This window comes from Rhinopithecus bieti, unplaced genomic scaffold (genome assembly GCF_001698545.2).
Source record: "Rhinopithecus bieti isolate Rb0 unplaced genomic scaffold, ASM169854v2 scaffold_14455, whole genome shotgun sequence".
In the NCBI taxonomy this organism is placed as follows: Eukaryota; Metazoa; Chordata; class Mammalia; order Primates; family Cercopithecidae; genus Rhinopithecus; species Rhinopithecus bieti.
The window spans coordinates 1,066,305-1,075,126 of NW_016807905.1; positions in this window are offsets into that span (position 1 = coordinate 1,066,305).

Sequence of the window (8,822 nt, forward strand, 5' to 3'; positions counted from 1 at the left end):
CCGCGCCCTTCCTTCCTTCCTTCCTTCCTTCCTTCCTTCCTTCCTTCCTTCCTTCCTTCCTTCCTTCCTTCCTCTTTCTTTCTCTTTCCTTCTTTCTCTCTCTCTCTCTCTTTCCTTCCTTCCTTCCTTCCTTCTTTCCTTCTTTCCTTTCTTTCTTTTTTTTTTTTAGACAGGGTCTCACTCTGTTGCTCAGGCTAGAGTACAGTGGTGCAATCTCTGCTCACTGCAACCTCCGCCTTCCCGGGCTCAAGCAATTCTCCTGCTTCAGCCTCCCGAGTAGCTGGGATTACAGGCATGTGCCACCATGCCCAGCTGATTTTTGTGTTATTAGTAGAGATGAATTTTTACAATGTGGGCCCGACTGGTCCCAAACTCCTGACCTCAAGTGATCCGCCCACCTCGGCCTCCCAAAGTGCTGGGATTACAGGCGTGAGCCACCGCACCTGTCCCCAGTTTTCTTATTCCTCAAAATAACGGTAACAAGTAGCAGCCTCTGCTCCCAGCACAGTGTTATCCACTTCCTGTGGGGTGAACATTCCCCTTTTATAGATCAATAAACTGAGGCTCAGAAAGAGGCAGTAACAATGTCTTGCCCATCTCCATCTCCTGCCTAGGGCTTCCCTTTTGTGGAAGACACCCCCACGAAATCTCACATCTCTGCAGAAATTAGTCAATGAGGTAAGCATGTGGAGGCCATGGGGCTCCAGCCTTTTACATTTAGAGACCGGATTTGGGAAGGAAAGAAGACCTCAGTGCCTCCACTAACATCCTCCTCCTTCCTGGTGACTTAGGTGAGCAATTAACCCCAGAGCCTTTCTCTGCCCTCAGCAGAAGGAAGACAGCCCTTCACAATAATGTTGAGACCAAGTTTGCAGAAATGAAGGGGACCTGTCAACTCTTACAGCATCTTGTAACCCAAAAAATCTGAGATTCTCAAATGAGAATATCCCATCTAATCTATGCTGCTAAATCATATTAGGTTGATGCAGCAACCTAATACTAACACTAGTCATCTGCTTTTGACGTTAGCCAAAATGAGAACTTCAGAGCTGTCATTGACTTTGTGCTTTCTGCATAGCTGCTGTCTTCTAGAACCTGCCCTTCAGGCTGGGAGCGGTAGCTCATGCCTGTAATCCCAGGACTTTGGGAGGCTGAGGCAGGCAGATCATGAAGTCAAGAGATTGAGACCAGCCTGGCCAACATATTGAAACCCCATCTCTATTAAAAATACAAAACTTAGCCGAACATGGCAGTATGTGCCTGTAGTCCCAGCTACTCGGGAGGCTGAGGCAAGAGAATCACTTGAACCCGGGAGGCAGAGGTTACAGTGAGCCGAGATCGTGCCACGACACTCCAGCCTGGGCAACAGAGCAAGACTCCATCTCAAAAAAAAAGAAAAAAGAACTCACCCTTCCACTGTCAGCCTCTCTGCCCCAGGTCTCCAGCCAAAGAACAGAGTTTAACACCTGCTCTGTCCATGCCTCTGAGTTGTGAAAGGGAAAGACATTAACCCTGGGAGGAAACCCTATGAAAAATCTAAAAGCAACCTAGAAATGAGTCACACCTGCCATTGGGGTGACCACACTAGACAGCAGTGAATGAAGCTGTCGATGCTGACACGGCCAGCTGTGCACACTCACAGTGGGGACGCCAGGATTCCCGCATCAAAAGACCCTGGCACAGCAGTTTGGTTGGGAGCGAGGTCTCCGAGTCTTGGAGCTGCGTGGCATAGTGATACCAAATTTCTCTGTCACTGAGTGGTCGGACCCCTCTCTGGGCCCTGATTTCAAATCCCGTCTTTATCATGGACATGCTGTGTGACCCAGAGCAAGGTACTTAACTTCTCTGAATCTCAGTTTTCTCATCTATAAAATGCAAGTTAAAAGAAGTAACTTTTTGAACACTTCCTATATGCTAGGCCCTGTACTGACATCTACATGAGTTGCCTCAACAAACCTTCACCATACCCAAAAGACATAAATGGATCTATCTTTCCTATGTTACAGACATGAGAAGTGAGGCTCAGAAGAGAAAGCCAGGCCGAGCGCGGTGGCTCAAGCCTGTAATCCTGGGAGAAACTTTGGGAGGCCGAGACGGGCGGATCACGAGGTCAGGAGATCGAGACCATCCTGGCTAACATGGTGAAACCCCGTCTCTACTAAAAAATGCAAAAAACTAGCCGGGCGTGGTGGCGGGCGCCTGTAGTCCCAGCTACTCAGGAGGCTGAGGCAGGAGAATGGCATAAACCCGGGAGGCAGAGCTTGCAGTGAGCTGAGATCTGGCCACTGCACTCCAGCCTGGGTGACAGAGCGAGACTCCGTCTCAGAAGAGAAAGCCACTTGCCTACAGTCACACAGCTCCTGATTGAAGGTGGCGGTTTGAACCCAGGCCTGTCTGGCTGCAGAGGCCATGCCATCGGTGACCACATTATAGCAAAAACCGACGGCATGGACAACATAGAAAAGGCATAGGTCCTGAGACTTGGCAGAGCTTGAAAGTAATTTTAAAATTTAAAAAAAATTAAAAAGACTATAGAGAATGGCCACCAGAAGTTAGACCCCAGAGCCTCCCTGCCTGGCCCCTGCCACCTACCTGCTCTCCTCCCTCTGCCGCACTCCCACACAACCACTCCCTTGGGCTCTATGACTGCCATATCCTATACTAGGAGCCCCTCAGGACCCCTCCTGAGACCTAGGGACCTTGCCAGGGCTCCACAGCTCCAATGACGTTCCAAAGGGAAATGACCCATTCTCAAAGCCACAAGACCCCACCCACTTCCTCCCTAAAGCCTGTTGGTCCAGGGCTCAGGGCCTGCCCCTCAAGCCTCAATTTTGGCCAGAAGCCCCTTGCCACTCAGTGCCAAGAAGACCTCTCCCTCCACTGAAGAGTTCCTCTGAGCTGCAAGCCGGGCCAGGGGGCTGGACTTCCTCCCTGGGCTTCCGAGCTCAGGTTAAAAGAATTGTCTTTCTGGGAAGCTGGAGACAGAGGCCAGGGAGAGACTCCAGATAGTCCCATTCTTGGAGAGTAAGTCCAAGGAGATCAATGGGGCATTTCTCAAATATTTCTTGAGCACCTATAATGATCTTGTGAGGTGGCACATAGGTGTTTAGCACCAGGCGAACCTGGGCCGGAATGCTGGCTCTGCCGCTCACTACCTGTGTCACCTTGGGTAAGTTACTTCTCCATTCTGAGCCTCAGTTTCATCATCTGTATCTTAGGCCTCATATCAATGATCTCAGACTTTTGGGGCGAGGACTCAATGATGCGATGAGGCTTGTACAGCTCTCAGCATGGTGCGTGGCACACAGTATGGACTCCAGAAGAAGTCAGGGCTGGTACGACTGGCTCAACCCAGGAGGTGGAGAGGGTGGAAAGATGAGAGTGCTGGGCTGAGAGTAACGGGGGAGAGAGACCTGACTTGAGTGAACTGATAGAGAAAAGTGTCTGCCATGGAGACTGACTAAGTGCTGGTTGGATGAACAGTGGATGCATTTGACATCAGCCTGGAGGATGGAAGAGCTAATGCCATAAGCACAAATTTCACAGGCCAATACAAAGCACAGTTTGTATATGCAAACAAACGCAAAACCATTCTCTTTCTGTTATCCAATTTGGTCACTGTTTTGAACTCCTGTGCCACCAAGTAGCAAAAAACTGGATATTGAAGGCAATGCCAGGATATTCTAAGGCACTCCAGAGTAGGCTTAGCCACTTTGGGGGTCTCCTCGCCTTGCTCAAGGGCAGCATCTACCCTCTGGGAGGCTTCTTCATGGGCGTGGCATGGGGGGCAATGGTAGTTCCTCTGCGGGCCCTGACATCTGCCCTAGAGATGTCTGCATCTCGGCAGGTCCCTGCCTTGCAGTTCCAGAGGCTTCGTTTCCTAGTGGAATGCTCCTGCCCACCCAGAGAGCCACCCAGACAGCCCCTGCCTGAGATTCTGGGGTCCCAGCTATGCCCTTTTGGACACTTGGCAGAGCTGAGGTTCTGCTGGTAAGAACTGGTACAAATGCAGTGTCTGGAATATTTCCCTGCTAGCTGGTAAAGATCTGTAGCTTTAAGCCTCCCAGATGCCTACCCCTACCATCCCTCTGACACCTCCCCCAGGACCCCTATCCCATAGCATCCTCAAAATCCAGAAGCCTCCAGTGTTAAAAAGGAGTGCTAGGCTATGAGGAGTGACTCAAACCTGTAATCGTGGTGCTTTGGGAGGCCAAGGCAGGAGGATCTCTTGAGTCTAAGAGTTCGAGACCAAACTGAGCAACATGGCGAAATGTCGCCTCTGCTAAAAATAAAAAAATTAGCTGTGTATAGTGGCACACTCCTGTAGTCTCAGCTACTTGGGAGGTTGAGGCAGGAGGATTCCTTGAGTCTGGGAAGTCAAGGCTGCAGTGAGCCAAGATTGTGCCACTACACTTCAGCCTGGCTGACAAGGCGAGACCCTGTCTCAAAAAAAAGGGGGAAGTGATACATCCTTTAACCTCTCACAATGTTATCCAGTCATATGAACAGCTGTCGGACACTCACTGCTTGCTAAGTGCTTTGCACATATTATGGAACATATTCCTCACAACGACCTAGAATTGTCCCCATTTTACAGATGAGAAAACTGAGGCATGGAGAGGTCCTGTGACTTGCTCAGGTCCCACCCTCAGGAAGTGGCAGTGCCCACACTCTGGAGAAGGGCACTGCAGGCCGAGGGATCCACAAGCACAAATGTACAGTGGCAGGAAGTGCAGGAAGTGCAGGCTGTGTTCGAGGACTAGCGGATCTGGAGCCGTGGGCAGAGGCAAGGGAAAGCTGGAGAGATGGTCCTAGGAGAGGCAGAGTTGGGAGACACAAGGTGACAGGTCCCCAGTGAGGATGTCAAGATTCCCACCTCTGAGTCTGCAGGTCCTAGCCAAGAGGATGCTGCTGCTCTGGATGTCATTGCTTGCTGGATGTTGCTGCTCTCAGCACCTACTCCGCCTGCGGAGCCACAAGAATCAGTAGGAAAAGGTAAATGTTAAGGGGTGAGTGTCAGGGGCAGGAACTCAAGAAAGGCCAGGGGTGGGAGACGGTACCACCTCCCTGCTCTATGATTCTCCTCTACAGGCCTCCCCCTTGCCACAGAATTCACCTTCCTTCGCCCAGAGCTGATCCTGTCTCTCCCTTGCTCTAACACTTGCCATAGCTCCTCAGTGCCCTCGGGAGAATCTCTGAGCCCCTTATGCTGGCATTCAAGGCCTTGTATCTCCAGCCTCTTCCACTGCCTCCTTCCCTGACCACCCCCACAGATTTCACAGCTCCCTCCTGTGCTAGGCTGTTTCTCTGGCCTGAAATGTCTTTCCCTCCTGCTCAACCTGGTGCATCTGGGCCCATCCTTTAAGGCAAAGGTCTAACCACCTCCTCTGGGAATTCCTCTCAATTTCCCCAGGCAGAAGGAATCTCTCCTTCCTCTGAGTTCCCACAGCCCTTTGGTAAAGCCTCCTCTGTGGCCTTATCCTTATTCAAGTGTGCTGTGCCTGCTGTCCCGTCTGCCTGTTGGGCTGGTTGCCTCTGTCCCTAACTCCTGATTAAGCTGCTTGTCATCCATCCAGCCCCATCCCCGCTCACCACACTCCAGCCTCACTTAACTTTCTGTTTCCTACTGCGCCAGGCTCACCAGCACCTCAGGGCCTTTGCACACTCTGTTCCCTCTGCCGCCATGGCTCTCCCCGAGATCAGCCTGAGTGATGGATTCCTCCACCTCACTCAGGCCTCAGCTCAGAGGCCTCCTCCTCAGAGAGGCCCTCCCTTATCGCCCCATCAGAAACAGATCTTCACCCCGGTCATGCTCCGACTCTGCTGTTTTTTTTTCTTTTTGCAGCACAGATCACTCTGGAATATTGCCTTGCTTGCTGATCTGAGTGCTCAGCTTTTGTCTCTCTCCCTAGCAGGAAGTAAACTCCGTGAGGGCAGGAGCCACACTGCTCCTGTCTCCTGAGCCCAGGAGAGAGTAAGAGTTCAGTAAGTGCTGGCTGCCGAATGACTGGGTGAATTTGGTGAAGGGTTGAATGAATGGTACAGCCCCACACTGAGGCAGGGCTTGTGTCCTCAGACAGTTCAGACCTGTTCTCAGAGCACTGCATCCTGGGCTGCATGCTCAGCCTGCCTGTGACAGGGGCCAGGAGCAAAGGTGTCCCTGTCCTGGACCACCTGCCCTTTGTAAGCAAATGCCTTTCCAAGAAGAGCAGTGGGCCGGACCTGTCGCAGGTCAGTCGGGGACCTGCTTTCAGGGAAGAGCCTCCCCCTGCTGTGGGAGCTTCTCCGGGCAGGTGGGTAAGTGGAGGGCCAGGACTGCCTCTGGCCTTTCCTGGTGCCCTGAGTGGCTGTGTTCTCAGCACGGTGTCTTTGGAGGTTCTCTATAACCTGGAAAGTGCTAAGCGAGTCTACTTTACTTGACCTTATGTCTCTCCAATTCCTAGGCAATCTTCCTAGGAAGAAAGTAGGGTCTCAATCCGGGACCTCAGCCCCGCAGCCCTCCTGCCCTCTACATTCAGCCTACAACTGGGTTTTTTGCAAATCTGCATAGGTTTTTGAAAAGTATTTTTAATGAATTGCCAACATATAAAAATCTAGAAGGTTTTAATCAATATCTGGATTTTCCAATTGTATTAGATTGTGAGGACTGCCATAACAAAGTACTATTAATACAAACTGAGCAGCCTGGACAACAAAAACATATTGTCACCAGCCACAGCGACTGAAACCTGTAGTCCCAGCACTTTGGGAGGCCAAGATGGGCAGATCATTTGAGCCTAGGAGTTCAAAACCAGCCTGGGCAACATGACGAAACCTCATCTCCACAAAAACTACAAAAATTAGCCAGGCATGGTGACGCATGCTTGTAGTCCCAGCAACCCTGGAATCTGAGGTGTGAAGATCACCTGAGCCCAGGAGTTCAAGGCTGCAGCAATCCATGATTGTGCCACTACGACTCCAGCCTGGGCAACAGAGTGAGACTCTGTCTCAAAAAAAACCTCCAGGTCAGGCGAGAGGGCTCACACCTGTAATCCCAGCACTTTGGGAAGTCAAGGCGGGTGGATGACTTGAGATCAGGAGTTCGAGAACAGCCTGGTCAACATGGTAAAACCTCATCTCTAATAAAAATTCAAAAATTAGCCAGGCGTGGTGGCACACACCTGTAATTCCAGCTGATTGGGAGGCTGAGGCAGGAGAATCACCTGAACCTGGGAGGCAGAGGTTGCAGTAAGCCAAGATCTCACCACTGTACTCCAATCTGGGCAACAGAGTGAGACTCCATGTCAAAAGCAAACAAACAAAGCCCACTGGAGTTGGCACAGTGACACAAACCTGTAGTCCCAGCTTCTCAGGAGGGTGAGGATCGCTTGAGCCCAGGAATTTGAGGCTGTAATGTGATTGCACCTATGAATAGCCACTGCATTCCAGCCTGGACAACATAGCGAGACACCATCTCAAAAAAAAAAAAATCCATGCTAAAGGCAGATACACAGCAGAGAGCCTGACCCAGCCAAGCTTTCCTCCGGCATTTGAATTTGTTGCTGCCTCTTCCAGTGGGCACCAGATGAGTCACCAGCTTGTACCTAATGTTCAAAAAATACCTAAAACTCGGCTCCTCTCAGCTCAGGGAGATGCTGGTAGCTGAGGGTGCAGAAGGGAGCACAGCAGATGGGTCCTGAGCAGATGGCAGAGGGCTCACCTGCCACCTTGCCTTCCCTGACTCTCGCTGGCCTGCTTCTCTTTCGCAGATGCTTACGTTCCTCTATTGTTCCCTCCCCCATTTTAGAGAGGCTGACACTGAGGCCCAGAGAAGGGAAGGGACTTGTCTGGGTCGTCAAGCCTTGGAGACTGGAACTAGAGCTCAGTGTTCTACAGCTGGGCTGGGGGCAAGGGAAGGGGTTGTCCCAAAGCTGCTCCCACCCCTCCTGGGCTCTGCCCCTATTCCAGCAGATCCAGATACCCACACCCCACAGAGTCACAGAGGTCTGGCCAGGCCACACCAACATCCTCCATGCCTCTCACAGGTTGGTCATAGAAGACACCAAAAGACCTGACATCACCCTGCAAATCCTAAGCAATAGCCTGTTGCAGGTCACGTTGTGCTGCAAACTGTACCTCTCGCTCAAGGAATAAGTACACATGGGCACTTCTGCATCACCCATTTGGGTGCCAGCCAGACCAACCCCTCACTGCCATGAATCAAGAGGCAGCCATGCAGGGCTAGCAAAAGTCATGTGCTTCATGTCACCACACGATCTTTTCCACTTGGGCATGTTTCAAAGCCATTTTTACTGGTAAGGAAACTGAAGCACAGAGTGGGAGAGGAACCTGCCCAGGAACACACAGTAAGTCAGTGGTGCAGGTTGGATAAAACCTTCCGACTTTCATGCCACGGGACATGAGCCTACCTGAGCAAATGGGCAGGACAGTGTATGAATAGGATGACCCGAGGAGGCTATGGTTCAAGCACACCTTGGAGTCTGGCACTCCTGGGCTGGGTAACTTGGGCAAGGGGTGTCCATTCTCTGGGCTTCAGCTTCCTCATCTATAAAATGGGTATAATTTTTCTTATTTTTTATTTTTTTCAGACAGAATCTTGCTCTGTTGCCCAGGCTGGAGTGCAGTGGTGCAATCTGGGCTCGCCGCAACCACTGCCTCCCAGATTCAAGCAATTCTCATGTCTCAGGCTCCCAAGTAGCTGGGATTACAGGCATGTACCACCACACCCGGCTAATTTCTGTATTTTTAGTAGAGACAGGGTTTCATCATGTTGGCCAGGCTGGTTTTGAACTCCTGGCCTCAAGTGATCCACCCACCTCAGC